This window comes from Poecilia formosa, unplaced genomic scaffold (assembly GCF_000485575.1).
Source record: "Poecilia formosa unplaced genomic scaffold, Poecilia_formosa-5.1.2 Scaffold318, whole genome shotgun sequence".
Classification (NCBI taxonomy): Eukaryota; Metazoa; Chordata; class Actinopteri; order Cyprinodontiformes; family Poeciliidae; genus Poecilia; species Poecilia formosa.
In genome coordinates this window covers 515331-536979 of record NW_006800257.1, presented here as the reverse complement: position 1 = coordinate 536979, position 21649 = coordinate 515331, and the positions used below count along the sequence as shown (strand labels likewise).

General features: G+C 39.2%; 1 protein-coding gene and 1 long non-coding RNA gene across 4 annotated transcripts in view; one reads left to right on the top strand and one right to left on the bottom strand.

Moving 5' to 3' along the window:
- The window catches only part of tafa2 (TAFA chemokine like family member 2), an 84117-nt gene that overhangs the window by 38916 nt on the left and 23552 nt on the right, over positions 1-21649 (bottom strand). The window lies entirely within an intron of this gene.
- LOC107833061 (uncharacterized) lies at positions 1610-11992 on the top strand. Its single transcript, XR_001658770.1, has 2 exons — positions 1610-1787; positions 11677-11992. It is a non-coding gene; the product is annotated as an uncharacterized LOC107833061 (long non-coding RNA).

The following is a 21649-nucleotide window of genomic DNA, read 5'->3' as shown; positions in this document are numbered from 1 at the left end:
AAAAACTGCTAATAAAACCACAAAATCATTGTTGTACTGGTCAGAAAGTCAGCAACAAAGTTATATACTCCCACTTCCAGGTTTCTGTCAAAGGTTATGCAGCAGTGTTGTTGAACAGCTGCAGATAATGAAAGAATAACTGATTGATATTTTTGTAAATAATCACTCAACCTTGAGTGATGCATGAAAAAGCAAGTTTTGACAGCTAATTTTGTCTCCTTATTTTCTCAGCAAAGTTATACTCAGGATTAAATGTATATATTGTAGGAGTTAGTATATTCGAAGTATGGTCAGCCACCGGTGGAGGGGGATGTCATATCCTCCATCTCATATGCAGAAAACTCCCAAAATGGAGTTCTTTTGTTTGGAACCAAACTTCCATAAACAAATCATTCCATAATCCTGGAGCAAAAAGTGACTGTTTTGGGGAGTGACAGCGATCGTTCATCTGTTTACATAAAAAAAAAAATCACACGCACAAAAGATCATTGTCGTGTTGAGTTCAGTTTCTTACAATCCTCTTAGAAAAGTCGGTTTGGTTGCAGATAGAGATTTATTTATGTTTCATCCATTGAAGATTTAAGGTTTTTAGGCTGTAAAATGTGGTTGTATTTTCCCTTTAAATATGGATGATAAAATGCTGACCTTGCAAAATGTATAATTTATGTTAAAAAAAAATTGTAAGGAAAAACACTGCTGAAGCAGAAAATAAATCCTGTCTCCCACAGATTTTTTTTTATTTTTATTTGTCAGTCTTAAATGCTTCATATTACAAAACTAATTTCAATATATTTTAAGATATTGAAATACAATAACCAGTATTCAATTATGGCTTTATTTTATTATAGTCAGGGTCAAGTCAGCCTGACTCTATGTGAAAAAGTAATTACCCCCTAAGCTACCTGTGACACCATGAGTGGCAACAACTTCCATAAATCTTTAGTGATAACTGACACCTAGTTTCCTTCATCACTGTGGAGGAATTAAACGTGAATGGTCTGTTTAAGGTCCTCAAGACTGGATTTGAGTTCAGACTTTGACTGTGCTGTGGGTAATTTTCCCTCCGTGTAACCAGACAGTTGGACACAAACTGCAGGTGTTCACGTTGTAATGAGGTGAACAGAAAGATTGCTCGAACTTTTAATGAAGTATGTACCTGTACAATCGAATGCTTAAAACAACAGTACAGTAGCCTACCGGGAAGAGTAATCGATCGCAATCAAACCACTAAAGTCGTCGTTTTCCGTGTCAGAACTGAACAGCCTAAGAATTACTTCGTCACACACTTCCTCAGTCTCTCTTATGTTGTCGCTCTCAATGTCACTTTGGTCTCATGGAAAATTTCCCCTTGAGGGCATGATGTGTTCCTTTTTTATCTCCAAGAAATTTATAACCAAAAAAATAAAAAAATTCAATTCAATCATATGAACAGATTGAAAGTCATCATTTGAAAATTACTTTTTGTTATTTACTTTATCCAAGCACTGCATGTGCCAGCCAAAACCAGTACATCACACCACGATATCATCCAGCCTCTGCTGCTCTGGTAGTATTTACACTTGTCCTCTCTCTGCAACACGGTGACGGTCGCGAACGCACCTCAGATGACAAGCCTCACTGACATGAGGCATTAATCAACTGCTCCTTGTATCCTCTTATCTCTCACTTTCTTCTTGTCAGCCTTGCAGCATGTCAGAGTAAAGGCAGAACTCCAGAGTTGGCTGTGATTTTTAAAGGCCAGCAGATACCAAAATGTCGGGTCAGGAGGCTGAGGGGAAACAGTTGGGGTAAAGGTATATCAATTTAATTTCACAAATAAGTTGAGTGGAATGAGGTATGATGCTTTTTTTACATCATGGAACAATTCGGCTCAGGTTATTTTAGCAAAGGCTCCTTGTTCATAATCCAAGCTAAGTGACAGACTAATTTATGGCATCAGAATGCCTCCGTTGGGTCATTTGAACGGTACAGAGAGGCTGCTCTGCCTCAGCGGTCACATTCACTTGTACGCATCGTGATCGCTAGAGGTTTTCAAGGAGAAAGTGAGCGCAGGGTCGCCCCATATTTTTAACGTTTAAATCTCAGAACAAGACGGATAGAAGTGAAGGTAAGACACGACTGCTGCGCTGGACGAAACTTCCCACCAAACGGAATCAGTGGCGTGTTTCTTCTAATCTTCATCCTGTTTAGAATGGGAGTCGAGATTTAAATTGAACCAAAAGGCCCATGGAATGAGAAAATAGGTTCTCTACTGGAGTGCGAATTCATCAAACTGGACAAGAGACAAATCTGGTGTTATTGAAACGACTCAATCAGGAGACAAAGAGACAGGAAGAAAATCAAAAGAGTCTCCGAAAGCCCAAGACAGACCCGCAAACAGAGACATCGAGGCCATTTTCTTAACAATACGAAGAGTGCCTCGCTAAGTCAACTTAATGCTGATGACCATTCAGGGTGTCAAAGGCCGGAACAAGTAATTAAAGGCAATAGAGGGAAAAAAAACTGGGGGATTAGTTGGAATTAATCTGCAACTTTTCCCATTTTCTGGCAGAAAAACGCTGAAATGGAAGGTTATGGAAATCTAGCAGAGCATAGCAGAACTAATAGGTTGGCAGTTTCCACCCCCTCTCCTCCCACTTCCACCCTCTGGAATGAGAAGGGACTAATGGATCCAGGGCCCTGGCTAAGATGGCTGAGCCCGATTCCATGTGGATTTAAGTGATTAAGAACACGGTGGGCCCCTTTTGTCAGGGAAAATGTGATATACGAGAACGAATGCAGATATATGAAATTCTTCATTTAAAGCAGTCAGGGAGCGCTTCAGATCCCAGATTAGGAGGGAAATTGTGTCATTTGAACGGAGGGAATGAGAAGCAGGGGAGAGCAGGGGTCTGCAAATATTCACACAGGTGGTCATGTACAACACCTAGCAAAAATTATTCCCACCCCTTTAACTTCATTACACCTTTCAAAATACTCCATGGTTTTCAATTTCATTTTTAAAAGGTCTAAAACGGGTCAGTACCAACGAGTTTTCCTTTAAGTGACGCTCGCCTGCACTCCAAAAAATTCTGAATTCTGCTTAACTCTGCAAAAGGAATCTTTAATCTGTAGCTCCTCAAATAGAGATGTTGTCTGTATTTCTGTTGCTGACTTATTTTACTACCCAGGCCTTATCAGGCAGGTATTTATAGACGATAAGTGAGACAGCACTATTTGGTTATTGTTTTCTAATAATCAGGTGGTGCACCACCTTGGTAATTCTGATCTAAATCATTAATTTTATTAATAATTAGACGCAGCAATTATTTTTGGTTATTTATAGCCAAACCAAACATATTGCTGCCCAACATGCGCTGTAAAAAAAAAATCAGCAAACAGGTGAATTTTTCAGAAATTATTTGGAGTTACGTTCTGTCAAAAAAATCAACAAATACTAAAATGATGGTGTCTAATGTCAGCAGGCTGGAAAGTTTAATTTTGGTCTCATTTGACTAGAGCATCTTCTCCCACGTGGTTGCTGCATCTTACTCTGTGTAGGTATCAGATTAAAGAATGCTGAATAAAAAAATAAAATAAAAAAAAGCATTTTTTTTCTCTCCCCCCCCGAAAAACCTGGCATCCTTCTTAGTTTTGTACCACTTTGAGTTGAACTACTGCAAAACAAATCCAAGTAAAACACATTCAAATTAGTGACTAAAGATGTGAATTCTATCGTAAGACTCTACAGATTTACTCGTGGTAATGTAGAATTTCAAGAAAAAACTATTCTGGTTAAGTCTTTCAATGGGAAAAATTCAAAACAAGTTCTTGCACCGCCTCACTTTCACACAAGTTATCTTCTGTTTAACTGAGTGAAATTATGAGCTGTCACAAGAAGTTTTTGGGACATAAAGACAAGCATGATTTATGTCAGTAATTTAAATGAAATTTCCTCTGCTCCGGTAAAAACTGATTATTGATTAATGGTGCTAATTAAGTCCGGGCCACAGCACATCTCTGACTGACTCTATTATTATACTTCGGTGTAAAATGTGACAAGCTGTAAGAAAAGAGGGAGTTTAATAACACGAGCCATAACAGTATCGACCCTTATTATTGCTTTTAATATTATTGGATCATCATTTAACATTATGTTGCGTCTCGCACTGAGATAAATTAGCAGATAATGTAATATTGGGATGTTATGTTATCTGAGAATTGATTGCCTGGGTGGACTTTATTGCGTTTCCATGCCATGTAAAGACACAATTTATTACATTCTGCCAAGTTATTACATAATCTATCACCAAGTGAAACACTAGAGGGCAGGTGTGTATGTGTGTATGTGTCAATCTGAAATATTGGAGAAATTAAATCTCCACACATGTACCAAATATAAAGGCATGCATTACATCATTACACAACTTGTAGAACTCCAGGTTGAGTGAAGGTGAGAGCTAAAAATACTATCCTGAGGTCAGAGAAGGGTTACTGTGAGGCTGCTTTTCAATCAGTATCTTGTTCCGTCTTTTGAGCGTAAAACTGAGGCGCATGTAAGGTGGGTAGATCATCGTAGGCCGAAGCTTTGGTCCAAAGGTCCAAATCTGATTTCTAGATGAGGGCCACAGCAACTATTGATTAGCAAGTTATTTTTATTAAATGTACTTAGAGCCAACGCAAAAGAAAAACATTTTACAGATGAAGTTGTTTGTGACCTTAAGCTGCTCTAATTTTTGACAGTAAATCTTAATGAACTGAACTTAAAAGTGCAACAAGACCAGCATTAAAACACCTGAGGTAAAACTTCCAGATACAACAGCTATTTGAGTCTCAGCCTACAACAAGCTGCCTATACATTGGGACTGCTGAAATTTATTTATTTTTTTCCCCACTATGTATATTTTACCCCAAAGTAAACTCCATGTTTAGTTTGAAGAATTCAGTGTTTTGCCTTCAAAGTATCTAATCAGATTTAGCTTTTTTACAGAAATACAGTGGCAGTGGAGTATCAAGCTATTGTAAATCTTGGGGTTTGTGGGTTAACTGGGTAGAGATAGCTGATTTTAGTGCAGAGAGTGTTGGAGCAGGACATAAGTGGTACACTTAATACCTGAATGCCTGTGTTGCAGGTTAAGATATGGGAATTCCTGGTATCACTAACACTGATAGCTGAGAGTACACCATGAAAACTGTGTGTCACAATACCTATGTCCCCTCCAGATGCAACATTCATGACCCCTGGTGTTTGCAGGTGTTAGGGGCCACAGCTGCCTCCAAATAGCTTACATACATGAACCCCTCTCTAAAACATCTAAAACTGCCCGTTTTAGTAGTTTTCATTGATAAACAGAGTCAAAGCTGTCTTGGCACAGCTAACTTCTACAGTGTACCATGTCTCTGTTCTTTGGGATTTGCTGCTCTGCAAGTAGCAGCTAGCCAAGTAGCATTCTGCCTTCCAAACAAATCTGTGGCTAGGTGAATTTTCCATGAATAATTTGGAGATATGTTCCACAGAAAAATTGTCGAATAGGTGAATCCACAACTACTGAAGCGGAAACAGTTGTGAGTCCACTGCAGTGTCACGTACAGCTGCAGAAAAAATTTCAGCAAGCGGACAAAACAGTGCATTTTTTCTGATGGTTAACATGCTGTTCATCACTCAGTGTGCCTGAAACTTTTTTTTGCCTGTACTCTCAACAAACGTCAACACTTATATCCAATTTCATGTCCCCTCAAGAACTGTCTGAGCTGGTCTTCCAGAGCATCAGGGTACATTGGGTGAGAATAACCACTCAATGTACCTCAGAAGGTTTTTCAGTAAGACAGGTGAGGGGTTGCCTGTTCTCAAACAAAGCTCAGAAGTGTGCCAGGTGTCGAAACTTGTTTTCACACATTAATATCAGAGATTTTCAGAATGTGATGACAAGTCAGCTAAAACTTTTTCATAGCAACAAATACTCAGCTGGAGATGAGTTCTCACAGCTGGAACTGTAGACAGCAGAGGATGGTGGCACGATGCTAGTTTGTTGACTAAATCTTTGCACTTCAAGAAGAACAGACGACTTTTTTTTAAGGTTTGTCGTACAATATCAAAAATCAAACAAGCAAGAATAAAAATAGACAAGTTACTTACAGTTCAACCATGGACTGAGGTTAAAAACCCATCAATCTTTTAGTAGCTTTCGTGTGTAACTCATCCAAGCCTTCGAAACCACAGACAGACAATGCTACCGCACAACAAGATGGTGAGAGAAGATAAAAATGTCATTGTGGGGTTCCTTCTATTACAAGCTTGAGGAGTGACACACTTTTCCACTCCAAATCTGAAGCACAGAATGAGATATTTTCAAACCCAGAAGATCCCCAAAATAAGTGACAGGATTTTAAAGATGCTGAGAAATTGTCCATAAGAAGTTTCGAGGAAAAGTTGCTGATGTTTGTGGTTTTGCCCCCACCAAGAGCATATCAGGAAACTTAAGGAAATGCACAACATGTGTAAAATGTATTTCAGTATCATCCGAATGAACTCTAGAAAAGTTACTTTAAAATATAAAATTAAATATATTCAGTGTTATACTTTTAATTGACAGCCATTTTCACTTTGCGCAATTAATCACTTTGACCAGTGATGTGCCTTTAATTATATCACATCCTCTGTATTTTCTACACTACGGTTGATTTGACAATAAAACAGACTGTTACTAAACCTTCCTAATAAATAAAAAAGCCAATATGGTTTGATTAACTTCACAAGCGTTCTATCAGTCGTTGATATAATGTGTACACCAAGGCCCTTTTTTGATCTGTTTTTGACATGTAGACCTCCCTTGGACATTTCGTTTTGTAATTTTGAAATATCCCCTATCATTTTTATGCAGATGACATTCAGCTGTATTGCAAAAAGTCTCTTAGGCACTTAAATACTTAACTGGCTAAGAAAAATTTCAATTTTATGCACATTTTGCATGAGAAAAGGTAGATGAAAATGTCAAAATTAGGAATGTTGTCCCCAATTTTGCAAAAAAGTTTTTACACCATCTCAAGGTGATTTTGTCTACCTGACAAAAAGTTAATGCGCTAAATGGAGATGGAAACACATTTGATGAATAAGTTCTGATGTATGCTTCCTTACACTGGTGTTTGCCCACTGCCTTACCAGAGGCACGAAACATGGGAAAATTTTTAAAGTTCATACCTCTGTCTTATAGGGGAGAACTCCATTTTTCTGAGATGTGTGGTCCATCCTATCTTGTTTACAAAAGCCATGTGTAGTGTCAACATTTGATAAAATTATACTTTGTGTAGCTGTCACGATCCGTGTTTCTGTGTGTTTATTTTTGAGATTTCCTGTGTTCAGTCCTGTTTTCCTGTGAGTCTCTGTCCTGTCCTCCCCGTTGATTGTTTCCCAGGTGTGTATCATCCCCTTGATTACCCAGTGTGTATTTAAACCCACCTGTTGTCCTCGTCTCTCGTCGGATCCTTGTCTATGGTTGTCAAACGTCTAAGTTTGTTCTGCCACACTCTCCAGTGGAACTGCATTAGTCCTGGATTGTGTTAGCTCGCGTATCTGTCCGTTTATCTGTTGCTACCGGTATTAGCTGTTGCTGACTCTGCTGTGCTGCCTGTTCTGGACTGTCGAGTTATCTTTATTAAAACCATTACTTCATCTACATCCTGGGTCCCAGCGTCTTCTCCTCACCTTACCACCACCCATCCTGACAGTAGCCTGGTTGATTCACTCCAAAAAACTTAGATGGAACAATGTCTAATTCGCATTTTCTTTTTTGAAGCATTTTAAAACTTTGTCCAGCATTCACATAACAATTGAAAACTTAGCTGGTGTCTTCGAGAACAAAATTCCTTTTACCTGTGAACAAGTTGGACATTTGAACTCTGACACGAACCCAGTCTTAGAATTTAGAAGTTATTTCAGCCAATCAATGGAATTCCTTTTTTTTCATTAGCTTGAGAGTCTGGACTAATTTAAGCAACATCTAATTGAATCCTGGTTCAAATTTGCTTTTTTTTTTTAGCATCTTTTCAATGATTGCAGTAATCTTTTTAAGCATGTTTCGGTATTTTGATCTCTATTCCGTCTTTAAGAAGCACATTTAGATTTATAACTGAAATGTACAATTTAAGCCAAATAAAATGTACTTGCAGACATGCAATATGATATGTAGGATGCGATAAATGTCTTCGTGTTTGTCAGTGGGTGTAATTCGGAGGGGAGAAAAAGAAGCTAATTTAACAAGCAAATCTAATTCAAAGTACCTCTTTTAGATACATCAGTCATTGTAGTTGTGCCATAACAAACCCCCTCTCATTATAGGAGCGATGAAAATATATAGCAGAGGGGTGGGACAAAATGCATGTGGTTTGAAAGCCCGGCTCCGTAGAGCCACGACCGACTTCGACAGGTGCTGGCGGATAATTGGGCGCCGTGCCGACTAAAACCACAGCGCTGCTGTCTCCCTACAGCTCATTACTATCACTCAGAAGTTCCCCTTTAAAAGCCTTCACAGCCTCATGACTCTACCCATTTGGTAAAGCGGTGACTGAAATCTCCTCAAATGCCGACATTAAAGGGCCTGTCACTCTCCGAGCTGCTGACATGTTGTTTGGACAGGTAAGTGATTGCACTCTGCATGGTATAAGCCTCGTAAGCACAAACGTTAAATACATATTCATCGGAAGGCTCACTCCTCTTTATGAGATGGGTAAACTGTACAAACTCATGCTTGCCCAAGGTGAAAAAGCACAAAGCTAAATCATTATAGATCAGCTGCTATTGAATTTAAATGTTTTAGCATCCATGCCTTAATTACCTGTGGATAACTAGAGTTGGATAGGTGGGAAAGAAAGGATTCCATTGAGACGGAAGTTTTGTAACCGAAAAAATGAGATCACTGAATAAAGATGCCCATTTTTTAATTTTTTTATTTTAACATATTAATCTCATTTTGTCCTCAACTGTGGGTGCACTGCACCAAGAACTGCAGAAGAAAACATGAAAACCTCTAAAGAAGACACTGAGCGCATTGTCTTCCTTCTTCAGTAAAAACGTAAACCAAAATGGAGTGGCATCAGATTTTAACAGTTGTAGGATTTTTCTTTCTTGGTAAGAAAGAGAAAGACCACGAGCCATTTTTCCCACAAGCACTAGACATGTGTTAGCTTCAGTCATATTTACCCAGAATTCCCTATGTTAAATCTGCTTTTGGAGTGGTCTCAACTAGTTTTGTTGTCAAGACAACCTAACCCGAGACCAAGTCAAGACCAAGACCGAGAGAGGTTGAGACCAAGTCGAGACCTAGACCAGCGCCCCATGCTACATGACACCATAAAATGTGAAATATGATCAAAATTGCTTTTTAAAATGATCTGAAAGATCCACATTCCCATAAAACACCTAGATATTAAATACTTAGAGCTTAAACTAATTTAACCAATATCATTATCAATTCAAGCTCTTCTTCATTCTGCTTTGCTTCCATTTCTGTACTACAATCTACAGAGGTTTTGCGCCATCCCTGGTCAGTTGCCCATATTGCTCATATCAAAAACCACCACTGTCTGTACCATTAAACATTGCAATTAAGGTAATGCCCCAACACTCAAATATGAACACTGACCAAGGAGCAACAAGCAAGAAGTAACCAAGCACAAGGCGCTCACCATGACTTGAGCCCTCCCTCCTGCTGCTTGAAGCCAGGCAGCACACAGTGCTATAATGTCTGCCACCATAGGTGTCGAAAACAATCAAAGAGCAATGAGCATGCTCGGCATGCTCTTACATTCTTGTGTTTTATTTATTCGATAATTAAATCAATGTATCTAATTAAATAAGATAATAATAGCTACTACAGTGTGCACAGAGCATTACAAGTTAAAACAACGGCTCTCAGTGAGGCTCCAGTCCTATCTTATTAGTAAAGAGCCGTTCAGAAGAAACGGATCATTCGTGAATGTCACGTCACTATATTGCTGCAGAATGTGGTCACAGCGTTGTCCGTATGCCTCAGCGCAATGAGTGACAACTTTTTTCATACAATTTGTCCCTGCACAGCTAGCTTTGCTAACATCACGTCCACAGAGCTTACCTTTCTATGAGCTTCTTTTCTAAGTGACGATAAAAGTTAAACGTAGTCCACACCGTCTGTGAAAGCGACGTGCTGCTGAATGTACAAGTCGCCATCGGATTTCTGATGATTTATGCAGCGGAATTCTATTACTGACGATTAGACAGACATCTGCCGCTCAGAGAAAACCACTGCGCATGTCTTGGAGCGCCGCGTGCGTGAAAAGGGGAGGCGACGTGGGACAGCGATGACACAAGTAATTAGTAAGTCAAGTTATTGCTTAGATTTTAATAGGTATGTTTTGCATAGATGTTAACAAATAAACTGGACAATATACTGGCAATTTAGTGATAATTTTACAGTTGTGGTCTTGACCGGACTTGAAATAAAATTCAAAGTCCTCAATGCCCGAGACAAGACCGGGACCAAATGCGTTTGAGTCCAAGACGAGAACAAGACTATCAAAAAGCGGTACTACAATACTAGTCTCTAGTCCACTTGGCGTTCACATATGCATTCGAACTGCATCAGAGTTCACCTCAAGCAGACGGAGATCTAGGTTTTTAGGTGAACCAGAGTTCACCGTTTTGGTTCACATTAGAGTTTGACTATAGATTGGCACCTACCCAAATGAAACAGACTTTCCCACCAAACGAACTGGAGTTGGATTAAAGTCGGCTGAACAGAGCTGGCGTGAATGCACCTTAACACACTTCTTGTAACCCTTTTTCCAGTCTCCCACAGTGGTCTGAGGAAAGTTTGCAAAAGAGTTAATGTGTTAAAGAGATGGAAACACATTTGTTGAATACTTTCTGACGTAGTGAACATTTACCTCACATGACTGATCAAGTATTTCAGTTGTTAGAATCATTAGAATTGTATTTATTTGTCTTCTTCTCTTGATAGTTTGTAAATGTCAACTGTTATCAGAAATGTTACAATTACAACTTGCCCTATAGCAACACATTCCCGAAAACCTCTCTCCATTTTTCTTAGATGTGTACTCCACACTAGTTTATCACCTTCCTATTTGGTAGTCATGCATAGCGTCAATGTGATGAAATCACCCTCACTCCAAACCAGTAGATGGAAACATACTTAATATTCTTTTTTTCTTTTTTCTTCATTTTTGCAACATTTCAAGAAATTTGCTCAAAATCTGGATGACAGTTTGATGGAAATGTAGCTAATAAAAGCAAAGAAACTCGTGTAGAAACTTAAATATTTCAAAGGATGTGCTGAGTTTGTGAAAGCCCGTAGTTAGAAACTCTTAACATCGTCATTTGATTGATTGTGTGATGAAGGGTTTCAGAAAGGATTTCACTTAAGATTTTCATTGCTACGCTGAACAAAATCACACATTCAAAAATCTGAACAACATTCTTCTCAGAAACTCCCCCTTACTGACAGCAGTCTCAGGAGGCACCTGCAACATCTGGCTGTACATCAACAGATCCGGCGCCCAGAGACCAGGAGCTCTGTGGACTCTGTAATCTGGAGGCTTGCCGTTACTCATTTTTGGCATGACAGCATACTTGGAAGCCGGTGTAACTCCAGTTCTCTCTGATTTTTTTTTCTTTCTTTCTTTCTCTCTCTCTCTCTCTCCCACCAGTGCGTAGCAGCCTGACGTTCAGCCAGAGTGGATAGGGATCTACGGAGGCAGGGACGTGATGTAGCGTTTATTCATCGCCGCCTCCGCTGCTGCCTATTCTTCATCACAAATTCAGTTTATTCCTTTCAGATTAAAAGAAAGGCAGCTGATGTAAGAAAGCCGGATCACAGACAGACGAGACGTTCTAGCATGTGGCATTTAATTTTACGGCGGGGCTTTGTAGCAGATTTAGCAGATTTAAGCATGCCGCAGAATACTTTTAATTTAATAGGAGAAAAGGAAATTAAAGAAAAATGTTACCATTGTGGGACATACACACCAGTGCAGCAACTTATTGTTGGAACCAGATGGACTTTGTTCTCATTGTCCGACATTGACTAAAACTTTTATGTTTTAGGCCAGTTACGATTACCAAAAACTGACGTCTGTTTGATAAATGCAAATACAATTAGAGATATTTTAAAGGAAATGGGTTACTTTCTTCAAATTCAAAAACGTACATAAACCAAGAGAATAGAAGAGCACTGGTGAAAATAATGTTAACCTGTGGATGTACATATTACCATGGCAAAATCACATCTGGAAATAGGCTAAATATAGTTTTTTGATAGACCATGAATCAAATATTTCAAATCATAGCTTTGCTCTGTGTTTTCTTGCTTTTGCTAACCTTTTAAAGGTGCTGGTTGCAGCTCTTAACAAGGCTTCTTCCGTTTGAAAAACCACAAAGTGGAATGCAAGTCCTTAAAAAAACTTTAGAAACCTTCAAAAACCTTTTTTGATCTTTGTTTTCATCATAAAACATCTAATCAGTTTAAATTAGTTGTAATCGTCTATTCCTAGATCTGCAAACAAAACAGAGGTCCTGGTGTTTGTCTCCGATCTCTATGGTCAACTTCAGTCTTTGATTCTCCTAATGATGCTTAATGATTCTTGCTTTATGTATTGCCAAGTTTTAGATTTACATACTGTGTAATTATTGTATTATTCTGGAGTTGTGTCGCTCATGGTGGCACCATGTTGCAGTAGTTCTGTTATGATACTTCTTTCTGCAGGACGTGTTGATAATGTTTTGTTGAGGCATTGGATGTTTGGACAATCGTTCCCTCTGATTTTGGACACTATGCAACTGGGATTGTGATGCGTAACCATGGCAGCAAGGTATTTTGTTGACAACTTGAAGCTTCTAATTAGCATCTGAGAACCTGAAAAAATACCTGAACTCAGGAGGTTCAAACCATTTTTTCCAAGCATCATAGCGAACGTGAATCATATCCCTTACTCCAACATCTCTCTTCGACCAGACAGAGATTTAAAGAGGAGCAGCAAAAGCTGATGAGCTGGATTAGCAGTGCTGCTCGCCAACAACTGGTGGAGTTGTTCAGGAGGAGTTACTGGAATATCGTTTCTGCTGCCCGGATACTGAGCAGTTTCTTCCTTTCCACGATTCTTTGAAGATATGAGTGACGACATTCAGTTTCCCTTTGGGACAAATAAAGTATTTTTGAACTGAATTGAACATCTGATAGGAACCGCACCTCTATGATGGAACACTATCGCACTGAATGGTTGCTAACTCCAAAGTTGCATGGTAATAATAGCATAACTGGGGTAATCTAACTCAAATTTGGCAAATTCAGCTTATAACCTTAGCTGTGACTCAGATCCATGAACTGAAGATGAAGTACTTTTGCTAAATTTAACTATGATTGACGCCAATTAACAAATCAACTTTGCCAGTAATTATTTGTCGACACTAGAGTTCTTGTGATCTTGTTTCCCATTGGTGGATGGAGCGGGTCAATGAAACCACCTCACTGGTTCGTGGACTCGTACAGTTTGGAGGTTTATAACCAGCATTTTCTTTCCTCTCGGTGCTTTTAGACATACTTTTAATGTGGTCAAATTTAGTTACTATGGCAACAGTGCCCTTCTGAGGCTGGCCCCCATATTGGTGTTTGCTGTAAATCTTCCAATACCTTTACAATTATTATCAACTTGTTACAAAACTGCTCTTTTGATGCAGAATTCATTCAGCGTAGAAAAAAAAAAGAAAGAAAATCAAAGCAGTGTTCTGTGCTTTAAGGCTTTCAGTAAACACGACCTTATTTGTGCTTCTGAGAAAATATTGCCATCCTAAAACCAACATGTTTTATTTCCTGCTGCCTCGTCTCGCTGGCTCTCTCCCGCTCGCCTCTCTCCGGCTGTCGCCTGCTATAATGTAAATGAGGCTCTCAGCACTGAGCCTATGATGGTGTCAGCCCCCTCCTTAGTCTCTGGTCTCATTAAAAGCCTAGTGTTGCTGACATTTACCCAGCTACAGTGTTGACTAGCTCTTCATGCGGGCCAAACGGGTCAAAACAATAGACGGTGTTAGCATCAACAGTCCAAATCCTCCATGAATGGGAGGCTGCGGGAGCCTGGGATGTTTGCTAAAAACACACACGTCAGAAAACATCTTTTAAAAAGGCCTGCAATGTTCTGGTTTCAGTTTGAAAGTATGCATATTAGGACGGATTTATGGCAAATATTTCTACTGAGGTCTGACTTCAGATATGGAACCTATAAGAACTGAAGGCTGGACGGATGATGAATGGATGGATGTAAAGATGGATGATGGATGGATGGTAGAATGGATGGATGTAAAGATGCATCCATCCATGATGGATGGATGGATGTATTGTTGAAAATGTGTTAATAAGACGAGGATTGTGAATAAAGGCTGGAAATCCTAATTGTTCTATGCTTTTTTTTTTCTTGTTCTTTTCCAGAGCTAAAAAAAAACAAATAAAAAAAAATCATATTTAATATTTTATCCAGACTGTGTAAAAAACGTGTAAAAATGTAAGACAAACATCACACATTGTGAATTTTGGTGTAATTCTGATAAAGTGAAGCATTGCCATTCCCAGCGCGTCCTGTCCTTGGTGTGTTGTTAATGTTTGCTCTGATTTCAGCATGACAAGGTCCTGACCACTTCACTACTTTAAATTCTGAATAACAGCAAACATCCCCCATGTCCTTTTTTTTCCTCCCTTCTTATCTGTACATATGCATAAAATTGCCGTTATTGTCAAGGTTGTTTTACATAGTTCTACCTCCCAGGCCGGTCACAGATAATGTCAGCACGCTGTCATTGCAGTTTAAAAATGCTTTGATTTCAGTTAACAGCAGCCATCTCGCCAGCCCCACAGTAACACAGAGAAATGGCTTTGTGAGTTTGAAATTAATAGGGCGGCTATAGATATTTCCTGACCTGATGTCCTCCTGGGACCCAGCAGCTCTGTTTTTCCTGCGGTCCTCTTATCCTGTTACTGATGCCTGACTCTGTGTAACCCTTATCTCTGAGCGCGCTACATGGCCCGATAGGGCTCTGTGTGTATGCAATTAAAACAGCTTATTTGACAGATAAGTGGGGGCCCGCGGTCAGATTGAAAGCCACAGCCTGCCACTATCAGGTCTTTAGGTTACAGCTCCCGGGTTAAATGGCCCCGGGATGCAAAGTGAGCCAAACGAGGCACACAGCTCAATAAAATGAGTCCATAGGAAAGAAGACTTTGCACATAAAATACCTTGTAAGTTTTTGTACAACTGGGTTCCTTCACCCTTTTCAAGACCAAATTCTAGATTATTTTTTTTTTTTAGACTGCAATTTTCCAAGTTCTCTGCCCATTTACACTGGACACCTCGTATTCAAAATCCAATTCAAATTCAAAAAAATGCTTTATTGATCCCAAAGGGAAATTAAATGTTTTTGTTGTAACTCATTAATTCAGATTCTTCAAAAATGGATTGTTAGATGGTGATGGCTGTTGGCAGGAAAGAGCTCTTGCAGCGGTCTGTATTACATCGAAATTAGAAAAATAAATTGTGAGAGAACATTTTCAATATCTTCAAGTGATGAAATGATAAAAAAAACAGCTATCAGTTCAAAATTTGTATTTAATTCTCATTTATTTTATATTTAAATCCAACCTCTGGCTTTGACCTCAGCTTCTTCAGATGCTTTCTAGCAAACAGTATCTCCAAAAGAATATTATGAGCGTTTTCAACTGGTGCTGATTAAGTCAACTAACAGCAACCAGAGCTTCTTTCCGTGAGACCACCGATAGTTCAGACATGGCTCAACTTTGTACTTTTTTTTTTTTCTTTTAATGGTAACTGCTTCGGAGAGGACCTGTTGGGCTCCATTGGAAGGATAAAGCCCCACTGCAATATTTGTGGATTTTTAAAATTCGATTTTACAAAAACAATAGTTTGGACTTGGACGGTGTAAACATGCTTGTGACCTACGGGGCACCATCAACGACGGGCAAAGTGGACGAGCTTTTAGCTGGGCTATCAGCTGTGGCAACACGGAAGAAATCCCTCCAGTGTCACATCCCCCAGCGTGTTCGTTGTTCCTGACTCAGCAGTGAGTTAAAAACACCACGTCACACCTTATGTCTATTAACTTTATCAAATCAACATCCAGCCTTCAACAAAGGCTGTTTGGTAGGTTGGTCATCATGTCCATTAAATATGAGAATATGTTTTTGCATAAGGAGATCCACTGACTAAGACTAACAGATCCACTTTTGTCTGAGTTTTTATAAATAATCATATTTTGTAATATAAAATTGAGTTTTATATCACTCAGCCACTCAAAGCCTAAAACACATAAAAATGCTTTCGTTTTTCCAGATATCTGATTACATGTGGACTTGGCCTGAGACAGAGCTGCTCCAATGCTTTTTTATTTATTTATTTTTTGTCAGTGATGTTCAAATTTTTCATCAATTTGCATAATTTTAGCTAACAATGTGGTACTTAGAAGTGTTGATTTTGTGGAAAAACTGACAGCATTTTCTATGAAACTTGGCCTTTTGTCGTCTTGATGTGACGATGTCATCTGGTTTGAAGCATGACGAAGGGAGCTGACACTGAAAAATCCCCAGACATGAAACAACACATACTTTGTTGGATGCCTGGCCACTGAGCTGTTGGGTTTCAGTAAATCTGGCCCTTGAGCGTAGATGGATGTATACTTTGGACCACTGAAGACAAATTAAAAGGCAACATTTATTCCCTACTTTTGACAAATTTGAGAAAAACTTCATTGTCAGACTTTTTCATTCTTGAATAAATCTCTGAGCAATAAATATTCACCAAAATGTCTTGATGACGTGTGTATGTTCCATTCTTACATAGGTGAGGAGAGACAAATAAGCATTGTTAAATTGTGGGAGGCTATGGTGACAGCTTTACAGCTAAAGAGAGACAGAGAGATCCGATTAATCATAAAAATATTCTATAGAGTACTCGATTACTAAAACCTTCTTTTATAACAGCCCTAGTTCAAAGCATTAATATCCTGTGGATGACTGCTTGTTCTTTTTTTTTCTTGCAAAAAGGTAAATATCAAGTCCTCTTAGTGGCCTGGTGGATTGGACATCATGTGACTTACTGTTTGCAGCCGTGTGTCACACGTTGCTCAACAGATCAATTGAGCAACAAGGCAATTGTTGCTCAATTGCTTCACATTGAGTTAGGAATATCGGTGGTTGGGAAAATGACACAGTTAAGCAAAGAATCTGAAAAGGGAACAGGATGTTTTTTGCTATTAATGATCAGCTCTACTACAGTTCTAGAAGGTTGATACAACAACAACAGATCTCTAATGTATTGTGGTGCTAAACCTTTCAGTGATTTATAATCTAACAGTATTTTAAAGTCTATTCTCTCAGCTACAGGGAGCCAGTGTAGGTGTTATGTTACTTTAAGACTGGTGTTATGTGCTCTATCTTCCTGGTTTTAGTGAGAACGCGAGCAGCAGCGTTCTGGATCAGCTGCTACTGTTTGATTTGTTGGACAGACCTGTGAAGACGCTGTTGCAGTAATCAATGCAGCTAAAAGTAAACGCATGGATGAGTTTCTCTAGATCTCACTGAGACATCAGTCCTCTAATCCTGGAGATGTTCTTCAGGTGATAGAAGGCCGACTTTGTAACTGTCTTAAGTGGTTCTGAAGGTTCAGGTCAGAGTCCATCACTACTCCCAGGTTTCAGGCTGATCACTGGTTTTAGTTGTAATAACTGAAGCTGTGCAATGATTCTAGTTCGCTCCTCTTTAGGTCCAAAGATTATAACTTCAGTTTTGTTTCTGTTCAGCTGGAGAAAGTTTTGGCACATCCACACATTTATCTGTTCTAAGCATCTATTCAGTGATTGGATGGGGTCAAAGGTCACCTGGCGACATTGCGGATGATATAAAGCTGTATATCATTCGCGTAGTTATAGTAGCTAATATTATTTCCTGTTCTAACCTGAGATTGTGGGAGAATATAAATATTGAATATGAGGGGACCTAAGACTGAACCTTAGGGTACACCACATGTTACCTCTGACCTCTTTGATGAGCAGTGCTTGTGTGAAGTGCTCAAGTTTTTGAGCTTCACTGATTTTTGGTAAAATCAGGTAGTAAAAGGTAAATATAAGACTACTCCAATTTTCACTCTTTCAATAAGTATATCATTGTGATAATTCTTCACAGAAAATATTGGTGAACTTTGTAATTGTTTCCAACTGTAAGCAAGCATTGAACAAATATACAGACTCATTCCATAAAGTAAAATATGACTGAAAAGTTCCTTTTTTAGTAATTCCATCATCAAGTTTGTTTATATTATATATATTAATTAGACGACTGATGTTTTAACATCTTTATAACTCCTAGCATGTTTAATAGCTGCTAAAAGGTTTAATTTTCAAAAGGTACCATTGATCTGATCAGCCTTATCAGGACATATATCCTAATTTATTGAATAAGACTGTATGGCATTCATATTTAAGTTTTGGCTGTATTCTTAGCACAAAAAAGGCCTTCCAGTTGCATAACTGTGGGTACATCAGTGCCCTTCTCTTCCTCACAGCCTGTCCCCACCAACTTGCAGCACAACGTTACACCCTTGCATTCTTATAACAAATTGTCATATTTTAACAGTCATATGCAGTAGTCAAAATATAATAAAATGTATGAATCCAGAGTCAAAATCAAAGTACACTGCAAAGTGAAGTTTTTAAATTCTCCATAAGAAAACAGCTGTTTCTAGAGGAAAAAAATGTTCAATGATAAGTTCTATCATTTTTAAATGAAACACCAGTTTTCTGGGTCTAAGAGAAGCACAGCTCCACATTTACATTTACAGCTGCTTTCTGCTCACCGTTGCTCCCAAAATCAACATAAGAGACAGTCAAGAGGTTGTCTGCAGGTTAGACATCCTGGAAGCTTTCTTGGTTGTGGGAAAAAATATTGTTGCAAAAGCTGAGTAATGATTTGTCTGGGAGTTCTAAGGAAGAGCAAAATGCAACAACAGGATGTTATTTATTTTTGCTGCCTTTTGGAAGTTAAGCTGGACCAAGCTTTTGAAAACCGCACTAGAGCACCCCCTGGTGGATATTTTGTTATATTGTTTTGTGACGCTAAAAAAGAAAATAGATCCAAGATGGTGGAATGCAGTTCATGGAATTATGCTACGGTAATTAATATCCTTATACATTGTGGTTCAGACAAGATTTGTTCGTAAGTATTGGTTAATTGTGAAAATAATAACTGTATCTTTGTTTTATGTAACGGTGGTGTAAATATTGTACGCTGAAGTTATTTAGGAAAATGTTTTATTTTAGCTCACAGCAAGAATGGCTAATTGCTATGTTCGTTAGCTAATACCAAGCCTGGTATGTTGCAGTTTACGATGACCAAAGATATGGCAGTGGTCAGAGGCCACTCTTCAATAAACAAGTGAAAAAAAAGAAATACGTTTGGTTATTGGAGCCTCGTTATCTGGCTGTTTAACTGCTGAAAAGTCAAACAGTCAGGGCGAGGACAGCACATTATTCATAATGTCTAGTTTATTACAAAGGACATGTTTTAACATGTGAAAAGTCAGACATTGATACCATCAAGTAAAACATATAATTTAGCAGGTGCTAATGCATATTAATTTATTTTATTCCACATATCATGGCACCTTTAACCATGACAGTCATCTTGATAACTATTATCATCCAGTTATCTAACTATGACTAGCATCTTACTGTAAAAACATTTTATATTTGAGTAACATTTCAAATATGATGCTGTGACGGGGTTCTCTTATACTTGGACAAACAAAAAAAATGACTGCCCAAGGCCAGAGATCACTTTAGTGAAGTTTATTCCATTCTTCAAGTGAGCAAAAGGTGGCAGGTGAAAAATATACATACAGGGACGTCCAGGCAGGTTAAAAGCAGACAAAACAACAGTACCTTCAAGGTAAGAGTCCATCACCTTCACTGTGATGTGGCAGGAGTCTAGCCACCGACTGCCTTCCTGTGGCGCAGAGCCCTGCTTTTAAAGCCACAGGCTCCGCCCACAGAAAGACCAATCAAGCAAACAAAAAAAAACAAACAATTACTTCTAACTCAAATGAACTATTAAAGGATACAAAACAGATCATAATAATAAGGAAAGTAAATAAACTTGTAATCAAAAATACAATAATCAAATTAATAGAACTTGTAATCAAAAGTACAATAACCAATTTAATAGAGAACACTCGGTATGTTCCGATGACGTCATCACCTGACTCCTGATGCGCCACACCTGGAAACAACTCTGCTTGTAAACAAAAAACTGGGAAAGTGTTTGGAAGTGAAAACGGGTTAGGATGGATACAAACTGAAGCAGGAACACCGCGTGTGCACCCACGATGAGCCGCATCAGTTTAACCTTTAACAGAAGTAAGTAAATTAGCGATTGTGAGTATGTGTGCGCATATTAACACGGACTCCTAATTAAGTCCCGGCTCGTGACGGCTCCTCCGTCACACCACCCCTCTCCAAGGTTGGCGAAATTCGGCAACCTAGAAAGAAAGTCTGCCACTTTATTAAGTCTGCCACTCCTATGACAGATTGTAAACTTGTAAGATTGCAAGGATAAATACCACCTAGTTAGACGATGATTACTGTCCTTCATGGTGTTGATCCAGGTCAGGGCACGATGATCTGTCTCCAAATCAAATTCTCTGCCCAGCAGATAGTACTTGAGACTTTCCAGAGCCCATTTAATGGCCAGGCCTTCTTTTTCCACCACAGAATACCTCACCTCTCGAGGTAGCAGCTTACGGCTCAGGTAGAGTATGGGTTGCTCCTCCCCAGGGTCTCCTTGAGCCAGGACAGCTCCTAGGCCGACTGTGGATGCATCTACCTGGACCAGAAATCTCCTACTGAAATCAGGACTTCGAAGGACAGGAGATGAGCATAAGTGAGCTTTCAGAGTGTTAAAAGAAGCTTCACACTCCTTGGTCCACACCACAGGATTCTTCTGGTCTTTAGCTGTCAAACTTGTGAGTGGAGAAGCAAGTGTAGCAAAATGAGGCACAAACCTTCGATACCAGCCAGCTAGACCCAGGAATGACCGCACTTCCTTCTTGGTTCGGGGACGAGGGCATTTTTGGATCGCTTCTACTTTATCCAGCTGTGGTCGCACCTCTCCTCTCCCCAGCTGGTAACCCAGGTATCTGGTCTCCTGTTGTGCCCAAACACACTTTGAAATGTTAAGTGTCAATCCTGCTCCTTCAATCTTTTCCAACACTCTTGCTAGATGTGAGACATGCTCCTCCCAGCTACTGCTATAAATGATTACATCATCTAGATAAGCAGCGCTGTAGTCTTCACTTCCTCGCAGTACTTTGTCCATTAGCCGCTGGAAGGTGGCTGGAGCACCATGCAGGCCGAATGGCATCACAGTAAACTGGAAAAGACCAGAAGGAGTACGAAATGCTGTGTACTGTCTGCTTGAGGGCTCCAATGGAACCTGCCAGTACCCTTTACACAGGTCAAGGGTGGTAATGAACTTGGCTTTTCCAATCCTTTCCAGCAGCTCATCCACCCTGGGCATGGGATAGGCATCAAACTCTGAAACTGCATTAAGCTTTCTGAAATCAATGCAAATCC